General features: G+C 38.8%; 1 protein-coding gene and 1 long non-coding RNA gene across 2 annotated transcripts in view; one reads left to right on the top strand and one right to left on the bottom strand.

Annotated features, from left to right (window-relative positions):
* Positions 1 to 22,469, top strand: part of LOC309620123 — a 424,602-nt gene that overhangs the window by 326,156 nt on the left and 75,977 nt on the right. The gene's annotated exons all lie outside the window — the stretch shown is intronic.
* Positions 1 to 22,469, bottom strand: part of PASD1 (PAS domain containing repressor 1) — a 182,213-nt gene that overhangs the window by 123,214 nt on the left and 36,530 nt on the right. The window lies entirely within an intron of this gene.

Here is a 22,469-nt window from a genome sequence, read left to right as displayed (position 1 = left end):
CCCAGCCTACCGCGAGCAGTCCGATCACCTGATGATTGTAATCAGTCAAAAACTAAAGGTTCAGAATGAGCTTTAAAAAAAATAGAAAACGAACAGTTCTTGTTTAAAAGAAAATTTTGATCCAGTTACTGGCCTTCTTGTCAGTATACCCTGGGAACAGCTATAGTCCCCTCTCATCTGGCTCCCTCTGCCCTGGGTTGGATCAGAAATTATGAGGGTGGGTGGTGGGTGAGGAAGTATTGTCAAGGATGTGGAGAAATTGGAACCTTCATGCCCTCCTGGTGGGAATGTCAATATAGCCACATTGGAAAACAGTCTAGCAGTTCCTCAAGAGGCTAAACATAGAGTTACTATAAGACCCAGCAGTTCAACTCCTAGGTATATGCCCAGGAGAATTGAAAACATATGTCCATAGAAAAACTTGTACAGGAATGCTCATACAGCATTATTCAGAAGAGCCAAAAAATGGAAACAAACCAAATGTCAGTCAATTGATGAATGGATAAACAAAATATGGAATATCCATAAAATGGAATATTATTGGGCCATAAAAATGAGTGAAGTACTAATTGATGATACAAAATGGATGAAGCTTGAAAACATTATGCTAAGTGAAATAAGCTGCTCCCAAAATAGCATATACTGTATAACTCCTCATGTATGAGGTACCTAGAGTAGTCAAATTTATATAGACAGAAAGTAGAATGAATGGTGGGCTGGTAGCCAGAGGTTAGAGAAAAGAGGAAATGGAAAATTGTCATTTATGGGTATAGAGCTTAGGTTTTGCAAGATTTAAACAGTCCTAGAGATTGGTTATGCAACAATATGAATGTACTTGACATTAATGAACTGTACATTTAAAAATGGTTAAGATAGAAATTTTATGTTATGTGCATTTAACCACAATAAAAATAGATTCCATTTATAATGAATGAACTGTCCAGAATAGGCAAACCCATAGAGACAGAAAATAGATTACTGGTGCCAGGATCTGAGGGGAAGGAGAATGGGGAATGACTGCTAATGGGTAAGGGGTTTCCTTGGGGGTTGACAAAAATGTTCTAGAATTACATAATGGTGATGTTTGCACAACCTTTTGAACGCTCTGAAAAACCACTAAAGTGTACTCTTCTAAAGGGTATATTTTAGGATAAGTGAATTATATATCAATTACAAATTTGATGTGATAAAATAGAAGTCTAGGAGTGGGAGCTGGTGTGTATGGCAGACATGAAACAGAGAAGAAGGGTAGGAAGTTGATGATTATGCCCGGCTACAAAGATCTCATCGTATTCTGCTCGCACACAATCATGAACCACGGTTGGCTCAAACCAAGGGTGGGCTTCATCTGGAGATCAAATGTTTGAGCAAAATATATATACATCCTTATGATTATTTTAAACATGACACAAAATCACCGTAAAACACAGTTGATACTAGTCATAATGGCTAACTAGAGGATTCAAAAATAAGTATAATATAAATATATACTAATGCTCTATTTGAAACCACCTGAAGGTAATTATATACCCTCACCCCATGTCTTTCAAATAAGACCCACCTTATTCTCACTATTTATGTTGGATAATAGAAATCTCTGTGGACAGCTAATGGAATGCTAGGGTAAATTAACAATAAGCATCATTTAGTTAAACTATTTGAGAAAGTCTGGTTCCTACTGGACTACTTAGAACAGCATCAAAGGTCTTGATTTATAGCAGTTTATAACACAAGTTCCTGGCTGCCTCATGGGGCAAGGAATTGCCACAAACCTTTTAGAATGAAGAACAGTGAGGAAGTTCTTGGAAAACGAACTGAGCCTTCAACTCTACAAGGAGCCCTTCCTTGGAACTAATGGCACACTGGAGTGAATATTCTTCACAGTGTACCTAATTCTTCCCCAAAGGGGTTGTTACACTGAATTCAGCAGGTGAGCCTCTTCTCAGGTTTGTCTTCCAAACTTGGCTTTCTTTCTTTTCTTTTTTTGAGGAAAGTTATTATTTTCCTAGCACTGAAGAGAATGACCAAGGTGAATGCATATGGAGCCAAGCTAAAAGCATGGCTAGAGATAACTATCAAATTTCAGTAGCCCATGGAATAGAATAGAGTTAACAGGGAGACAGAGGTACATACGGAATTATAGGATACAATAAAAGTGACATCACAGTTTATGGGAAAGGATAGATTATTTGGTAGATGGTGCTGGGAAAATTGTCTCATTATGGGCAGAAAAATCAAAATATGTTTCCATCTAACAACTTGTATGAAGGATAATTCCAGATTGTTTCAAGAATAATTATGAAAGGAAAAAATAGTAACATCAACCAAGAAATTTCTAAAAATAAATTTTGACTGGAGGTAGGGAAGGATTTCTTGAATAAGACTCTAAAACCAAAGATATAAGGTGAAAATTAATTAATTTGATTATATTGAAATTAAGCCCACAGCAAACATCATTCTCAATGATGAAAAACTGAAAGCATTTCCTCTAAGATCAGGAAGAAGACAAGGATGCCCACTCTCACCACTATTATTCAACATAGTTTTAGAAGTCCTAGTCACGACAATCAGAGAAGAAAAAGAAATAAAAGGAATACAAGTTGGAAAAGAAGAAGTAAAACTGTCACTGTTTGCAGATGACATGATACTACACATAGAGAATCCTAAAGATGCCGCCAGAAAACTACCAGAGCTAATCAATGGATTTGGTAAAGTTGCAGGATACAAAATTAATACACAGAAATCTCTTGCATTCCTATACACTAATGATGAAAAATCTGAAAGAGAAATCAAGGAAACACTCCCATTTACCATTGCAACAAAAAGAATAAAATACCTAGGAATAAACCTACCTAAGGAGGTAAAAGACCTGTAGTCAGAAAACTATAAGACACTGATGAAAGAAATCAAAGATGACACAAACAGATGGAGAGATGTACCATGTTCTTGGATTGGAAGAATCAATATTGTGAAAATGATTTTACTACCCAAAGGAGTCTGCAGATTCAATGCAATCCCTGTCAAATTACCAGTGGCATTTTTTACAGAACTAGAACAAAAAATCTTAAAATTTGTATGGAGACACAAAAGACCCCGAATAGCCAAAGCAGTCTTGAGGGGAAAAAAAACAGAGCTAGAGGAATCAGACTCCCTGACTTCAGATTATACTACAAAGCTACAGTAATCGAGACAGTATAGTACTGGCACAAAAACAGAAATATAGATCAATGGAACAGGATAGAAAGCCCAGAGATAAACCCACGCACCTATGGTCAACTAATCTATGACAAAGGAGGCCAGGGTATCAATGGAGAAGACAGTCTCTTCAATAAGTGGTGCTGGGAAAATTGGACAGCTACATGTAAAAGAATGAAATTAGAACACTCCCTAACACCATACACAGAAATAAACTCAAAATGGATTAGAGACCTAAACGTAAGGCCGGACACTGTTAAACTCTTAGAGGAAAACATAGGCAGAACACTCTATGACATACATCACAGCAAGATCCTTTTTGACTCTGCTCCTAGAGAAATGGAAATAAAAACAAAAATAAACAAATGGGACCTAATGAAACTTAAAAGCTTTTGCACAGCAAAGGAAACCATAGACAAGACGAAAAGGCAACCCTCAGAATGGGAGAAAATATTTGCAAATGAAGCAACTGACAAAGGATTAATCTCCAAAATTTACAAGCAGCTCATGCAGCTCAATATCAAAAAAACAAACAACCCAATCCAAAAATGGGCAGAAGACCTAAATAGACATTTCTCCAAAGAAGATATACAGACTGCCAACAAACACATGAAAGAATGCTCAACATCATTAATCATTAGAGAAATGCAAATCAAAACTACAATGAGATATCATCTCACACCGTTCAGAATGGCCATCATCAAAAAATCTACAAACAATAAATGCTGGAGAGGGTGTGGAGAAAAGGGAACCCTCTTGCACTGTTGGTGGGAATGTAAATTGATACAGCCACTATGGAGAACAGTATGGAGGTTCCTTAAAAAACTACAAATAGAACTACCATACGACCCAGCAATCCCACTACTGGGCATATACCCTGAGAAAACCATAATTCAAAAAGAGTCATGTACCACAATGTTCATTGCAGCTCTATTTACAATAGCCAGGACATGGAAGCAACCTAAGTGTCCATCAACAGATGAATGGATAAAGAAGATGTGGCACATATATACAATGGAATATTACTCAGCCATGAAAAGAAACAAAATTGAGTTATTTGGATGGACCTAGAGTCTGTCCTACAGAGTGAAGTAAGTCAGAAAGAGAAAAACAAATACCATATGCTAACACATATATATGGAATCTAAGAAAAAAAATGGTCATGAAGAACCTAGGGGCAAGATGGGAATAAAGACACAGACCTACTAGAGAATGGACTTGAGAATATGCGGAGGGGGAAGGGTAAGCTGGGACGAAGTGAGAGAGTGGCACGGACATATATACACTACCAAACGTAAAATAGATAGCTAGTGGGAAGCAGCCGCATAGCACAGGGAGATCAGCTGGGTGCTTTGTGACCACCTAGAGGGGTGGGATAGGGAGGGTGGGAGGGAGGGAGATGCAAGAGGGAAGACATATGGGGACATATGTATATGCATAACTGATTCACTTTATTATAAAGCAGAAACTAACACACCAAAAAATAATAAATGACAGATGGTAGTCTGGGAGAAAATATTTGCAATATTTAAAACCAACAAAGACTAATATTTTAAAAGCATTACAAAAAATATTTTAAAAGCATTACAAAAAAGATAGGAAGCTTAATAGAAAATGGGCAAAGGATAAAGGACCAGGACATTTATAAAAGAAGCGACTCTAAAAGCAAACATATAAGAAGATGTTCCTACTCATTGATTAATGAAAATTAAAACATCTATGTGATACCACCTGTTGGCCCAGAAAAATTAGAAAGCTAAAGATTACCAAGTGTTGACAAAGCTGAGATATTGTTGAAATCCTCATGCTTTGCTGTGGGAATGCAGAACAGGGCCAGTCATTTGGAGAGCAGTCAAGCATTACTCAGTTAAAAAGTATACCCAATGGCCCAGCAATTTTCCTTTCATAGGTATGTCTTTATGTATTTATATGTATATATGTGTGCATACATATATATAAAATCTCAACTTGCACACACATGTTCATAACAGCATTATTCATAACAGCCAGTCTAAATCTAAATGTCCATCAATTGTTGAATGAATTTTTTAAATGTGCTTTATCCATACAATGTAATATTATTTAGCCATAAAAATGAAGTACTGATTCATGCTAAGCCAGACACAAAAGGACAAATATTGTATGATTCCATTTAAATGAGATATCTAGCATAGGCAAATCAACAGAGACAGAAAGTAAATTAATGGTTGCCAGGTGCTAGAGGTGGGGGGAGAAGGAACTTGACTGATAATGGGTATGGAATTTCTTTTTTGGGTGATGAAAATGTTCTAAACTTAGATTGTAGTGATGGTTACACAACTCTGTAATATACTAAAACCATGGAATTGTACACTTTAAATGGGTGAATTTGTGGTATGTGAATTATATTACAATAAATCTGTTATTTAAAAAAGGAATGCATAGGGAATTCCCTGGTGGTCCAGTGGTTTGGACTCGGCCCTTTCACTGCCAGGGCCCGGGTTTGATCCCTGGTCAGGGAACTAAGATCCTGCAAGCCGCATGGTGTGGCCAAAAAGAATAAAAAATAAAATTTTTTAAAAAAAATAAAAAAGGAATGCATGAATGAATGCATGAATACATGATATAGATAAGTAAATAAAAATGTAAGCAGGGCTTTGCATAGACTTATGATGAGAATGTGTCCAGAAGAGAAGTGTTATTAATCCAGCCCTTTGCTCTGGTTGTTACTTGCTTCCTTTTTTCTGACTGCTAATATTCCTGAATACTGTAAGATCTTTTGAACATATTATCTTCTCCTTTGACTTGCTCCAGCTCACTCTGTCCCAGGTCCTTAGCTCCTATTCACATGCTGGGCCTGGGTTGGGCCTTGGTCTGAACCACAGTGCAGATGCTGTAGGCCAATCAGAGCCCCCTGCAGATAAAGGATATGGTAGGCAACTTCTGACCCCCACTTGCTAGTATTCATGACATGTGTAATCCTCTCCCCAGTAAGTGTGGGCTGGATCTAGTAACTTGTTTCTATCTAATAGAATATGGCAAAAATGATGGGATGACACTTCTATGATTAGATTACAAAAAACTGTGATTTGTGAATTTCATCTCACTAGCTCTCTCTTTTTCTCTTTGTCACTGTCACTGTCTCCTGCCCTCTTGCTTGCTTGCTGCCATGTTGTGAGATGCCCTATGGAGAGGTATACATGACAAGGAACCAAGAGATGCCTCCAGTCAACAGGTCATGAGGAACTCAGGCCTCATTCCAACAACCTATAAAGAACTGAATTTTGCTACCTACCCATGTGAGTGATCTTGGAAGCAGATCTTTCCTAGGATGAGCCTTCAGATAAGACTACAGACCCAGTTAACACCGTGATGGTAGCCTTGTTAGAGACTCTATAGCAGAGACTGCATCTAAGCCATGCCTGGATACCTGACCCACAGAAACCATGAGATAATAAACATGTGTTAAGCCACTAGGTTTGGGGGTAATTTGTTATGCCACAGTAGAGCAGTTGTTAACTAATCCAGAAGATAAGTTGTGTTAAACATGCTCCTTTTCTGTCACCAGAACTTTAGGACCAAGCCTCCCTTGCAGTTGGGTGAGGTCAAGTGTCTGGCCCCATAAAAACTTCTCTATTTGGTGATTTGTTTGTACAGTTCAAAACTCTCCCTTAACTTCCCAGGACCCTCAGGGTAAAATCCAAAATAAGTGCTTACTGTAGCCTACAAAATCCTCTGATCTGGAGGACTTCTGGACTCATCTTACTCTTCCCCTCACCCTCTTTGCTCAAACCACACTGGTGTTCTTAGTGGTCATTGAACCATACATGTTTTCACTCTGGGGGCTTCACCCTTTGCTTTCTACATTTAGGAAGCTCTTCTCACAAGACATCTGCATGACGCACTACCTCACCTCCTTCTGGTCTCTGATCAAATATCACCTCTTCAAAGAATTCTTTCCCAACAACCACTAAAATAGACCTCAATTCCCAGTCTCTAATCCCTTCTCCTACTTTATTTTTTTATGACAGGATTTATCATAACCTAAAATTGTGTGCATTTACTTGTATATTTATCTTGTCTCCCCACTCTAGAAAGTCAGTTCCATGAGGGCAGGGACTTTGTTTTGTTCACTGCTGTAACTCCAGTGCTTAGAACAGTGCCTGTTGCCTACAGCCAGATCAGGAAAATGGGTATTAGAAGAGATGACAAGTCACTTCCCAGAGACTTCTGTAATTTGAAGCAGAAAGGGGGGGGGGGTGCAGCAGGCAGAGAGAAACAGGAGGGCATTCAGAGACCCCCAAACCTGTCCTGGGTCCCCAGGAATTCCTGGGAGAAGCTAAGACATACAGCATAAAGGGAAAGAGTTTCTAGCAAATCTCTCCCCTTAACTGCAAAACTAGTTTCATAAAAAGGCATTTCAGATGGCTACTCAACACTCGTCTTCCTATGTGGCTAGAAAATATTTTCTTCATGAGGGCTACCTTTTCTAAGTTTTCTCTATTTGCATTTTGTCCTTTCATGCCCAGTTATCATGCGTGATTTAACTGCATGATGTAATTAATTGCCAAATTGCAAAGTGCAAGATTTTATGTATAAATAATTAGTGACACAGGCAAACTCTTGTTACTTTAGAACGAACAGCCGGTACCTAATTGTGCTCACAATTACCTAATTGTAGGTTTAGCAACTTCTGGACTCGTTTTATATTCAAACTAGATTACATCTTTTTTAATTAAAAAATTTTGTTCTAAATTTAAAAAAAGAGAACATATAAGCGAAAGGTTATAATATGATTTTGTAAAACACGCAGAGGAATACTATGTGGAATAAAATCTAATTAGAACACTAATTAATGTACGTTCGAGAGTAGATGAGATGGAATTTAGGACTGTGTTTATTGTCACAGGGAACAGATTCCATAAGATTGACAAAATCCAATGGGAGAAGATGTGAAAACATTCACAGAAAGTGAAAAAAAAAAACAGGTAAAACAATGTGAAGTAGATGAATGCATGCCCGATGTTTCTATATATGCTGGGGACCCAAATGAGGAAGAACCAAAACAAAAACAGGTAAGGAAAGGGAGCTAAAAAAAACTGCATAACTCGAGTAAGGATTTGGAAACCCCAGGTATGCAAAGTTGGGGGAAATAAAATATATCTTGCATCTCTGTGTTGTAGCTAACCATTGGGTGACTCATTCTGCTAGCAATCCTCAGAAAACAATATGGTGGCATGTGTGACACAGCCATCTCCTTCCTGATCATAATTTCCAAAAGAACACAAATGTAGACATAAAGCTACTCATTATAGTTTTACACACTATATGAATGACTCCAGGACTAAATAAAGTAAAATGAGTATACAAAATAAATAGATGAAGTTATGAAGATTTTAATAAATAAGGAAAATTAAAAGGCTGCCTGAATGAGGTATCATGTTTGAGGTATTTTCAGAGAGCAGTTAAAGCCAATTTGAATGTTTGTGTCATTTCTCACACTGAATCTTCTACTTTGACATAAAGAGGAACAAGAGTTAATGAACACCTTGGTTAGAGGCAAGACGTATTATTGGCAATTTTTTGTTCTGGTGACTTGACTTTTCATGGTCACTAAACTTCCTAATCAGCATTAACGCCTAATTCAACTATGCAGTTTCAAATATTTTGAATGAAATCGAACCAAATATATTTGAAAATGTTTGATTTTTAAGACTAGCATGCAGATTATTCTTTTAAATCCTGCTGTGTTTTAGACAAACCATATATTTGGGGCACAGTTTACCTGCCAAATAAGAGTACGAATTTTTAAAAAAATCTATATATACATTATCTTCATCTATATCTTTTATTAACTGAAAAGCAAGAACTATACCCTAATTAATAAATCCATGCCTAGTATTATTTACTGAATATTTCTGAAGCTGAGTCCATTTTTTCTCCACTAATTTGTTCATAACCATACAAATTAAGCTAGTGGCTTTATAAATTCTATAAATACATATTGACTACTATACACAAAGCAACATATTTTATTAGGAATATTTCATCAGAATTATTTCAGCAGCAACATTTCAGAGCTATTTCCTCGGGGAAATACATAGCCTGGGAACATTTGAATTGCTACTTTACATACAATGGTGGTTAGGTTGGGGGAATTGTGATTTACATATTAATCAAGTGAAATGCCCCATTCTTCAACTTCTCCCCACACCCCCGCCCCACTTCCCAGTTTCTAGTCAAAAGAAACTATTTTTAAATCGGAAGGAGCATCATTTTCCCAATGCTTGATATAATTGTTCATTTTGTGTCCACGTTCTCAACTTCCTTTAAATTCACTTGCTTCACCTGTTTAATTAAGCCCCCCAACCATTTAGTCTAGCACTGATTTTTGCTCTTCTCTGACTTTTTTTTTAAATTGAAGTATAGTTGAGTTACAATGTTGTGTTAATTTCTTCTGTACAGCAAAGTGATTCAGTTATACATATACATACATTCTTTGTTATATTCTTTTCCATTATGGTTTATCATAGGATATTGAATATAGGTCCCTTCTTCTGACTTTTAATATCGATCGTCTGGCATACATATGTTTTTGTATTGAATTACTGATTTATGATCATAAACATTCTCGAAGACTTACTTCTCCACCCAGATGGTAATTGTGCAAGAAATGGGGACCAGGCCTGCTAGTTCAGTGCTTTTTACTGTTGGGCAGACCACGAGAACACAAAAAGTAAATGTGTATTGATTAACCCTGCAGTATAATCTGCAAAGAAATTACTGAAAGCAATTGATATACATATTAACTCTCTAAAAATCTGGAAAAGCCACAAAAGTCATTCAAAAATGCAGTCAAGTCTCAGAAATCCTAGCAGAGGCTGGGAGTTGCCCTAAAACATTCAAAAGTTGAGCTTAAAGAATATTTTAAAATACAGGTAATTTTCTGATTTCTGTGTTCACCAGCAACACACGTGAAGGTGAGAAAACAATTACCAGGAGTCTGCACCAAGAAAAAGATAGGAATGTTATGCAAACAGGATGCTACTCCCTTGGAACTGGATGATTTTAAATTTACTTTAAGACTTACTTTACTTAAGATGTATTCCTTAGTTGTGTTCACCTCTGTCCCTTCCCTACCGTCCCCCGCCCTGCAAATTCATGCACACACATTACTTAGCAAAGGTCACCCTGAGAGCTACCAAATATGAAACTTCAGTCTTTCTTGCCTCGATTTATCACAAATTCAGAATTTGTAATGTTTGACTGTAAAGGAAACTCAAAACCAGTCAAGTCAAAAATGTCTCCTGGGGAGCTTAACTTAGTGTCTTTCCCCTCAAGGAAAATGACCAAGCCCTGCCTAATATCAGCCCCAGGGAAAGACTTCAGAACCAGGAAGGATTTACAAATTCTTAAAATTGCCCTCTGTTTATACTTTACTTTCGAAGACTCAACAATTCCTTTAAATTCTGCTCAATACTTTAACCAGAGTGTTTCCATATTGAAAGCATTAAGTGGAATAGCTTCTGGCTGGAAAAATACAAACAAGTTTCAGTTATCTCCATCACCAAGAACCAAAGAACAAGGCCCACCCTGCCTGGTAAACAAGCAATTAGCTTCTTCTTGGATTTATGCAGCTAGTTGAAAATTGTTAATGAACTTGCTAATATTCACTGCCTGTTGAGGAATGAGCTGATCCCCCAGACCCACAGATACATCAGGAGCGGTGGAAACTCGTACTCAGCTTGTTTTAGCACCCTGCATCCCACTGTTTTTAAAAAAATCACTTAATGGTCTGTGAAAGAGAGAACATTCAAAACTAACAAGCATCTGAAAAGACATAAGCTGCCCAGCGCATCCAAACAATAGGGCCCTTCAAAACAGCGCCTTAACCAAAATGTTCAAGTCTCCTTTGGGGACAGATTCCCTTACACTTCATGGCTTTACGTTCCATAGGATCCAATCAGCTTCACCTTACAGGACTCTAAGCTTTATCCTTCTGTTAAATGAATTAACTATTTATTCACACCTAATACTTGAAAACGGATTCGTGTGCAACATTGGACCGGGTAACTGGATAATGTTCTGTGTCAGGCAAAAGAGTGGAAAATGATTCCCTTTGACTGTTTTCAAATTGTATACTTCCTTACTGCTGTGGTCAAATAAGCTCTAATTTAGATGGCCCTTCTGGATAATGTTGCCTGTTGGTTTGTTGCTGAACATTCACGTATCTCTTTTCAACTCTAATTCTTTGTTTATTTGAACTAGTCTTAGCTATGGTCGGTGGTGACATGCGAAGGGCTAATATCAGCAGATGTCTGAAGGCAGCTCTGCAGGGAGTCTCTAGACAGGACCCCTGTGGAGGATGAGGGGGAAGGAGCTGGAGGTCAGGGTCATAGGTAAACCGGCATCAGCTTCCAAAGGAGTGAAAGCAGAATCAAACCAGAGACAGGCCAGGGTCTGGTCCTGAATTGAGAAAGAAAGATGTCACCCTGGGAGTTAGAAGGTTGGAACAGAACACAGACGGAAGAGGTGATGCAGGGGGCTGAAGACAAACAGGCGCTAAAACAACAACTAAGTGTATGGATGGGCTGAGAACAGGGCCAGATCAAGCTTGATGGTTAGTTGGTTGGTACCTTCTATGACAATGAGGTACAAGAAGTGGGACTTGCGTACTATTTCCCTGGGAACGGTCACTACCCAAACACTGTCAACTTACTATTTTGGAAATGCACCTGCTTGAACCAAAACCAAGTTGAGAAGAGAATGTGCAGGCTGAATGCGCCTCCATCCATCCACACGGCTGGACAAACAGAACATACTGCCTATGAGTCAGCATGAAGGGCCCTTAGAGCATTCATTTCCAGACTCATCTACCCTGCAACAGCTCAGAAAGGACCCTTGCCCCTTTGTTCACTTCAAAATAGATTGATCTGCATCTGAGAGATGTATCTATCAAATGGGGACAGATGATCCATCAGCTGATTCGTGGGCTATTAAGGCAGCTAGGGCCACAGAAATACAGAGTATCCGAATGAAGGTAACCTTTCTGTGCAAAAAGGTCCCTGCCAGTTAAAACTTGTGAAAGTTGTCTTTGTCCCCTGGTGGAATAGCCTGGTTTTTAAATAGGTGCCATTCCATTGCGTTGAACTTTAAATTGAATATTTAAAATATTTACATAATACCTCTTCAAACGAAATTGAAATTTTCAAAAATATATATATTTAAATTACGCTCTCCTTGTGTGAAATTAGAGGACATGAACAAAATGTTATTTTTGTTAGAGAGCGAGTGACCTTTTTATGTACTAATTTCAAAGGGTCACCTAATCAACAGAGAGATCTCTGGGGTTATCATTTGTGCTTTTTACCAGTATTACCCCAATATTGTATTGGCAACTGCATGAAGAGTTTACATTGTGCTTTTTGAAAACAGGGACTAATAGGAATTGTTTTCCCTATAAATAATGCATCAGAAAGAAAACATGGCCCTTTTCACTATCCTTGTGAAGTACCTTATTCCAATTATTTTGAAACAATTGAACATACATCGTCTTTGTCTCTCTTTATGATTATAAAAGCAACTCTTGTCTTCGTAGAAAAATGAAAAGTTTGAAGAACAAGTTTAAAAAATAGTCTCATCAGGCAGAAGCAATCATGATTCTATCTTGGTACATTTCCTTTCATTTATGTTTCCTCTACATAATTGAGACCATGTTGCACATACAATTTTATATTCTGCTTTTAGAAATTAATATTACAATACGTTTCTTCCTCATGTAATTAAATAAAAGTCTACAACCTGACTTTAATGGCTGCATAATAACATATCATATGGAGATACCATAGTTTATTTAAACGTACACCTATTATTGGACATTTAGGTTGTTTCTACTTTTCCCTATCATAATGTGATTATCATCTTTGCACATGAGACGATTGCTTTAGAATGATGTCAAAGAAATGATGTGCATGAAATTATTTCTTTAGAATAGAGTCAAAGAAATGGAATTAATTGTAAGGTTGAGAAAAGTCTTATGGCTCTTGATACACATTGTCAAATTGTTTAAAGATGACTAAAAACTACTTTTCATGACTAAATTCTTCAGTTAGATTTTTCTCTGGCCAGTTCCGAAGTAGAATAGAATTTGAATAACTTTAAAAGGGGGCATATTTACTTACAGCTGAGCTTTGTTTTTCTCTTTTAGTCCTGAACTTTCTGCTATCAAATAACAAATAGCTTAATACATATGAAAATATTGCTAGACTTCTGAATGGTCAGAGCTTGGAGGCGTCTTGGTGAGCATCTCGTTTCAACTCATTTTACAGAAGGGGATTTGACTAGCAAAGAGGGCATGGGACATGCCGCAGGTGACACAGGGAATCTTGACACAGCTGAGACTAAGCTGTAATTCTCCCCAGTCTCAACCCAGCGTTCTTCTCATAGCACTGTACTGGATGGCAGGGGATTTTTTAATATTAAAAATCCCTACAGTTTTAAACTTTGACCACCCAATCCATTTCACTCTATTTCAATAACAACAAGCCAGATACTTTTATTACTATTAACCAAAGATTTCATAGAGCAAGGGGTCTGGAATGGATATTACATGATTGCTCACTTTCTGAAACTTTGCTGATCTGTACCTTATGGTTTGTGGACTCTTCTCTAAGTATATTACACTGAACACATTTAAAAATCATATATTATACAGAGGCAAGAAATCTCCAACTCAGTAAGTCAGGTATAGGACAGAAAATATTCTTTCATTTGCAGGCAAGGAAAACTGTCTATACACTCACTGGAAGACAAAATATTACAAGTTTTATATTTTAATTAAGAAATAATTGCATCCACCTGAAAATTGAAGGAATAAGAAGGACTCACAACAATTAGATCAAATAGGCAATAAATGATAAATTATAGATTGTACAAGAATGAGAACCAATACACTTAATATTAAATCTATGAAATGTATGTGAAGAAGTATTCAGAGGTAAATAGATGCCTTTTAATATTTTTTAAAATTTTACTGAATTTACTTACAATGTTGTGTTTAATTTCTGCTGTACAGCAAAATTGGGTTGTGACTTGGTTATCATTTAAAAAGTGAAAATAAAATAAAAATTAATTTTTTAATTTTAAAAAGAAAATAGGGGAGTTCCCTGGTGGCCTAGTGGTTAGGATTCTGGGTTTTCACTGCCGTGACCTAGGTTCAATCCCTGGTCGGGGAACTGAGATCGTGCAAGCCACATGGTGCAGCCAAATAAAAATAAATTAATTAATTAAATTAAAAAATAAAATAAAATAGCAAAATTTTGGAAAGGAAACATTAAATCAGAAGGGCCACTGTTGGACATGGTGGGATAACAAAAGCACATTCGGAAAATGAGGCAGTATGATATATGTTATAAACTTGGGCTGTAGAATCAGGTGGCCTGAATCCAGATTTCAACGCTATCACATTCACAGCACTATGAGTTGGGCAGGTTACTGAACTTCTCGGAAATTTAATTTTCTGCTCTGAAAAAGTATCAGGTTACCAAACATTTTCTATAAAGGGCCAGATAGTAAATATTTTAGACTTTGAGGGCTGCATATAGTCTCTGTCTCTGTCTCAACCACTCCTCTCTGCCATTGCAGCACAAAAGCAGGAGAGGCAATATGTAATAATGAGTGTAGCCATGTTGTACGTGTCTCACTAAAACCTTATTTACAAAAACAGGCAACTTGAGGCCAGATTTAGTCCCGGAAAAACCCAAACATTTTGGCCAACCCAATATAATAAAATCTGTGAAGTACTCTACAGAGAAAATTACAGTAGTGTAGAAAATACACAGATATATGTGTTTTTATATATATATATCTCACAGTGTGTGTGTATATCAACATTGCATTGCATTCCCAGTCTAAATCCCACTTGATCGTGGAATATAATCCTTTTTATATGTTGCTGGATTCAGTTTGCTACCATTTTGTTGAGGTGTTTTGCATTAATATTCACAAAGAATGTTGGTCTGTAGTTTTCTTATTATGTATTTGTCTGGTTTGGGTATCCGGGTAATACTAGGCTTATAAAATGTGTGGGGAGGTGTTCCCTCATCTTCTATTTTTTGGAAGTTTAAGAAGGATTGGTGTTAATTCTCCTTGAAACATTTGGTAGAATTCAGCCCCATGAAGCCCTATGGGCCTGCTTTATTCACTGTGGGAAATTATTTGAGTTATGAAATTCAATCTATTTACTTTTTATAGGTCTATTTAGATCTCCTATTTCTTCTTGAATCGGTTTTCATATTTTGTGTCTTTCTAGGAATGTTTCCATCTCATCTTGGCTATCTAATTTGCTGGCATACAATTGTTCATAGTACTCCTTTATAATCTTTTTTTATTTCTGTCAGATCAGTAGTGATGGGCCCTCTTTCATTCCTGATTTTAGTAATTTGAGTCTTCTTACATTTTCCTTGGTCTACTTATCTAAATGTTTGTCAATTTTATTGATGTTTTCAGAGAACCAGCTTCTTTGAATAGTCCCCTCCCCTCCCCTGAGCTCCAAATCTCTACAACATGGAGCTGGAGAAGAAATGCTGACAGCCTGCCTCCCCTGGAGAGAAATATTAGTCCTGGCCTGGAAGCTGGGGGTACAGGGACCCCACTGGTCCTGAGCTGCAGCTGGGAGAATTTCAGCTTCCAACATGATGAGCTGGGGGTTAGATAAGGGAGCATTTCACTGTTCTTACTGAGGTTTAGTAGATTTTTTTTAAAAAGTTTTCCCTATTTGTTGAATACTCTCTGAATTTCCAGAGACCTTAAATGGCTGTGTCCTTTTGATACCCAGATGAATCTCTTCCATTTTAAATGAGCCCCCTTTCTTGTACTGGTCCTCCCTGAACTTGTCCAGCTCTCTGTACTCTCTTTGCCTCAGTGTGTCATGGAGGCATGGGCCAGGAGAGCCCCTGGCTTGTTCCTGCCAGCTTGATTTTGGTTCCAATTTGGTTCCCTTTCCTTCTGTCTTCACTAGGCTGTGTGTCTTTCACTTCCATTCTTCTTGCTGCTGCTGCCCATGTACTTTCTAAGGTGGCATCTGCCATGCTCCAGAAGGCACCCACTGGGCATGACAAGCCAGTTGGGGAGGGAGTGATGTAAGGTTCAACTTCTTGCCAGCTAAGGACATATAAAAGAAGTCCAGTTACCATATACTTAATCACCACTGTTTCAAAAAAAGATGGGTATTTATTATCAGGAAAGTAGGAAAATTTAAAATCTTGCAGTAAAACATTTTGAATACATTTTACTAATGAAAAAGTCTTCACATTGTCCTGTGGTACACAGTCATACAGCAAGCACTGGACCACGGGCAGGCATTTTGGAAGCACTCACCTAAAGAACACATCTGACTGAACCCTTAACTCCCACCCTCACCCCATTCCACTCCAGCAACTGCACCACAACTCTCCTAATTAACAGAAATAGTGACTAGAACAATGACAGAGACGATCTTGTGGCACGTGTTCCTCCACTCTGAGAGCAAGTTTTTAATCAGCTCCCTTTGGGAACAGATGTCCTACCAGCCTTCAAAATTACCCAGTCTTTAATTTCTGGAATTTGCTTCTTTTTGTTTATGGAAAATCAGAGTAACTTGCTTCTTTCAAGTCTCACTCTTTATGATTCTGCAAAGAAATTTGTTTTTTGTTTAACAAATATTTAAATGACCACCATAAGCCAAACAGGTGCTGCTGTTACAAACAGTATGTTTGTTATTCCATCTAAAAATTCCTCAGGCCTAGGGGATGGATTGCGTCTCGGCCAAGGGGCTTTGATCCTTGAAAACTGCTAGGTGTTCTTTAACCTTTGTCTCCTTAAGCCTGGGCTGCAAATCCCTCTTCACTGTGTGGTATGGCTGAGTGTAGCCCTTCTTGGATTAGATGTCTCCTGAAGTCTCTGTTGTGTGTAACAAATGAACACCCAATCCCCTTGTGACATGACCCATCCTCAGAATTTGACCACTGCCCACTTTCTGCATATCATGGGCGAGCTGTCAGCCCATCCAGGCCATCCCTGGGTCCATTATAAGCATGCTGCCGCAGGAAGAGTGAGATGTGGCTTCAAAATGTCCCATCCTCCATTAAATTGCTATGATCTAGCATTTCAGGAAAGAAAAACAGTGTGACCTACTCCAGAAGGCTGGGTTGGGCTGGTACATGTGCTTTCTCTAACAAGCAACTCCTTTGGCTGCACAGGAAGCAACCGACTCGCTCCAGAGTCCCAAAGCATTGCACAGTGCTTGGTGTTGAAGAGTTTTGAGGAAATCTTTGATGGTAGTAACGGTAACAATTGAGGTGAAATATTAACAGCAACAGCCATCTTTCATGTACAAGTGTATCATTATTTACAAAGCGCCATAGGATATCTTATCTCACTTGGTAATCACCCCTGTAATGTGAGGTAAGCAGGACAAGAATTACTATTCCCACTTATCATAGGAGGAAACTGAGGCCCAGGGAGGCAAAAGGCTTGTTTAGGATCACAAAACTAGTAAGTAGAAGGGCTGGAAGAAGAATCTAGGATTTTTGACCTCTGAGCCAGAGTTCAGAGGGAGAAAGTCTTCCTGTTGTTACCGAACTCAGGTCCAGCCACTCGTCACTGGAAAATCAATACCTGAGAGGCAGTTGTTGGTAGAAAAGAAAGTTGCTTTTAATCAGAATGCCAGCAATCTGGGGAGAAGGTGGACTCGTGTCCCCCCAAAACCAACTCTGAAGATTCTGCTCAGCCAAGGAAGTTTTTAAAGGGAAACAGGGAAGTAATCTTAGTTAATCATTGGGATAGGAGGTCAGTCGTTGCCATCCCCCACTGCGTGCAGCCTTGTCAGCTCCTCATGATCTTTCTTTGGATGCTATCTTGTTCACACAATTTGTTCACACAGTTTGTTTGAGAGATTACTGAAGGGGAAGCTAGGGAAGAAATCTGGTCATCTCATCTGTTAATTACTTATTCTTCATTTCTACTTCTTTGAGCTAAGGAAAGAACCAATAGGTTAAGCAAGGTATTGTGTGATCAAAAGATTTGAGGGTAAGCTGTGACAAAGTGAGAGAGTGGCATGGACATATATACACTACCAAACGTAAAATAGATAGCTAGTGGGAAGCAGCCGCATAGCACAGGGAGATCAGCTCGGTGCTTTGTGACCACCTAGAGGGGTGGGATAGGGAGGGTGGGAGGGAGGGAGGTGCAAGAGGGAAGACATATGGGAACATATGTATATGTATAGCTTATTCACTTTGTTATAAAGCAGAAACTAACACACCATTGTAAAGCAATTATACTCCAATGAAGAGGTTAAAAAAATAAAAATATAGGCTCAGACAAATCCCACAATAAAAAAAAAAGAAATACATCTACGTGTGGAACAGCTCCTACAGAACACCTACTGAATACTGGCAGAAGACCTCAGACTTCCCAAAGGGCAAGAAACTCCCCACGTACCTGGGTAGGGAAAAAAAAAAAAAAGATTTGAAAAGTGTGCTAGGGCCAGAGAGGACAACTGATTTAAATGTTACAATGCAGCTTTGCTTAACAAGAAAAGGGGTTTCCTGCTGAGGGTAGTTTCCTACAAAGAGCTGCTTACATTGTGATCGGCAGCCTTCTGGCTGAAATGGAACTACAAGAGCCCTGAGTACCTAGGGTGCCTGGGTAATGTAGGGGTAAATACAAATAGTTGCTCTTGGGTTATCTACCTCCAGGATTGACGTTTTTTCCTGAATTGCAAGTACAGCAGAAAATAAAACTAAACACAGTTGCTGACTTCCTAATGCAGGAAAATAAATAAGCACAACTTGATGATGGGGGAATTAATTTGTCCACTAGTTTGCTTCTTTCCACTGGATGACCTAAATACATTTAGAACAGGGCTGCATTGCAGGTACTTTCTAATTGAGGCTGTTGATAAGGTAGTCCACAGTTGGGAACCCAAACCACTTGGTGAAAAGATGAGCCCAATATTTTCATCCCTGTATGATGAAAATCTTCTTTTTACCCTCCAGAAATTGGTAGTGGAGCTTCTTCGAGGTGGCAGTTTCAAACCCTGGACCAAGTCAGCTGGATTTCCACAAAAATGGAAATCTTAAATCCTTGTTAGAAAAGGTTCTGGAAGACTGGGGAGTCCTGACTAAAAAGGTACACGTTGCTTGTAGAGGATTAAAGATGATGTTACAAAAGCCAAGTGCCATATGGACAGAGCAGCATGTGTCCGAAGGTATCTGTGCCTAAGTGGCTAAAAGTTCCACCTTAGGCAGGATGGCTGTTCCTGGTGGGAACTGGGGTCTGAGAACAGACATATCATGCTTGGTGATGAATAGGACTCCTTCCCAACGGCATACCTATATTCTTGGAAAGGTGGGGATAGGCAAAAAGCAGGCAGAAGCTGGGCAGGGCGAGGCGGACATGTTTCAGGTTGGCTGGCATCAGGGGCTCAAGGGATGCTTATTGATAAAGTTATAAGGAAGGAGCTCCAATATCTTCCTCAAGGAATGAGCTGACTTTGGCCAAGAGATGACTGCACACTGGGCCAAAGGCCCAGGATCTGGGAGATAACCTAGAATCTTGGCATTGTAAGTGCCCTTCAAGCTCTAAGATATAATAGATGGTATAAAGTTTAAAGAATTTGAGGATAAAAGCAAGCTAAATAAAGGTCTGGAGAAGAGCCTGAGCAAACAGAATTACAGCCTGTCCTAACAAGACATTGCCTAGCACCACCCTCTTTTTGGACAGATAGGGCCTGGAAGCCAAGAGAGCGGCAAGGGACATACTGAAGTCTCACAACCACTGAATGGCAGAACCAGGGCTGAAATCAATTTATTCTGCTTCTTGGGCCACCACTCGGAGCACAGGTTCAAATATTCTCAGGATAAATAGGGCTCAATTAGTCAAAGACTAAAAAGAAGTCTAGGGGAGTAAACATGGAGAATTATTTGGCCTGGCTCAAACAGGACAGTGTATGAATACCAGGAAGAGTGGTGGGCAGGAGCCTAGGCACGCCATAATTTAAAGGGCAGGTCAGTTCTGAGGGTTGTCTTTTCATCTCGTTTATGGTTTCCTTTGCTGTGCAAAAGCTTTTAAGTTTAATTAGATCACATTTGTTTATCTTTGTTATTATTTTCATTACTCTTGCAGGTGGGTCAAAACAACAGCCAGGACATGGAAGCAACCTAAATATCCATCAACAGAGGAATGGATAAAGAAGATGTGGTACATATATACAATGGAATATGACTCAGCCATAAAAAGGAACGAAATTGGGTCATTTGTAGAGACATGGATGGACCTAGAGTCTGTCATACGGAGTGAAGGAAGCCAGAAAGAGAAAAACAAATCATATATTAATGCATATATGTGGAATCTAGAAAAATGGTACAGATGAACCTATTTCCAGGTCAGGAATAGAGACGCAGACGTAGAGAAGGGACATGTGGACACAGTGGGGGAAGGGGAGGGTGGGACGAATTGGGAGATTAGGACTGACATATATACACTACGAAGCATAAAATAGATGGCTAGTGGGAACCTACTATAAAGCACAGGAAGCTCAGCTTGGTGCTCTGTGATGACCTAGATGAGTGGGGTGGGAGGAAGGTCCAAGAGGGAGGGGATATAGGTAGACATATAGCTGATTCACTTCATTGTACAGCAGAAACTAACACAACACTGTAAAGCAATTATACTCCAATAAAAAAATAAAATAAAATAAAAGCAAAGAGGAAAAATAAATAAATAAATAAATAAAGGGCAGGCCAAGGAAGAGTTCACTAGACCATACAGTCCTCAGGGCACCAGTTGGCTCTTACTTAATATTGCATCCTCAACACCTAGTATGACACCTTGCACGTAGTAGGTTCTCAAGAAATAGTTATTGGATGGACAAAGAGGAGTCCACACGAAGACTGGGAAAAAGACACAGAAATGTGAAGAGAATCAGGATGGTGCAGTGTCCCAGAACTTAAGAGAGTGGAGGGCATCAAAAAGGAGGCAGAGGTCAACTGTCAAATGCAACTGAGGGCCAAATCAGGACAGGAACATGTTGCATACACCAGTGATATACTTCCAAGCTGATAGGCTCCCAAATCTTGATCTCTAGTCCAGACCTTTCCCCCTGAGCCCCAAGCCTGAACATCCAAGTCACTGCTGACCATCTCTACCTTGACATCCATACACAGATAGAACTTGTTCTGCCATGTCCTATGTCTCCAGATGAACATAGTATCCTTCCTCCAATTCTTGGCCTTCCTCTTCTGCTCTCTATTTTGTAAATGGCAATACTGACTGGTTAACAAACTAGAAACCTAGGAGTCATTCTAGACTCATCGCACTCCCACTGCCACATGATTAATCAATCACCATGCACTGTTTATTCTACCCCCTTAGAGCTCTCAAATCTGTCCACTCTGATCCAATTCTTCTGTCAATACCCTGGCCCAGTACACCTGTATCTTTCAGTGGAAAATTGAAATAACTTAGAGAACTGGTCTACTCACATCTGCCCTTGCTCCCTCACAAACTTTTACCCATAAAACACCTGGAGGGATTTTTTTCCAGTTTATAATTTTTAAAATTAAAAACTTTCTAATTTACATTCAGAAAAATCCATTCTTCTGGTGTACAGTTTGATGAGTTTGACAGCCACAAGCACAGAGTCATGCCACACTACCATAGTCAAGACACAGAACAGTCCCATAACTACCCCCCAAAAGCTCTCTTATGCTACCCCATCATAATGAAAGCTCCTGTCCCACCCACATAACCCCTGGCAACCACTGACCTGTTCTCCATCCCTATTGTTTTGCCATTTCCAGGATGTCATAGGAATGAAGTGTTAGAGTATGTAGCCTTTTCACACAGGCTTCTTTCACCCAGCATAATGCATCTGAGATTCACCCATGTTGTTGTGACTGTCAGTCGTTTGTTCTTTTTATTACTAAGTAGTATTCCACTGAAAGGATGTGTCACAGTTTATTTATCCATTCCCCAGTTGAGGGATGTTTGAGTGTTTCCGGTTTTTGTTTGACAATTATGAATAAAGTTGCTATAAACATTCATGTACAGGTTTTTGTATGAACATGGGTTTTCATTTCACTTGGGTAAATACCTAGGAGTAAGGTTGCTGGGTCATATGAGAAGAGTATGTTTAACTTTAAAAAAAAAAAAACTGCCAAAATGTCTTCCAAAGTAGCAGTACCATTTTGCCTTCCCACTAGCATTGTATGAGGCTTCTAGTAGTCTTACAACTTCACCAGCACTTGGGTTGT

Source organism: Balaenoptera borealis (assembly GCF_965194805.1).
Source record: "Balaenoptera borealis genome assembly, chromosome: X".
Classification (NCBI taxonomy): Eukaryota; Metazoa; Chordata; class Mammalia; order Artiodactyla; family Balaenopteridae; genus Balaenoptera; species Balaenoptera borealis.
This window is presented reverse-complemented; position numbering and strand designations above follow the sequence as displayed.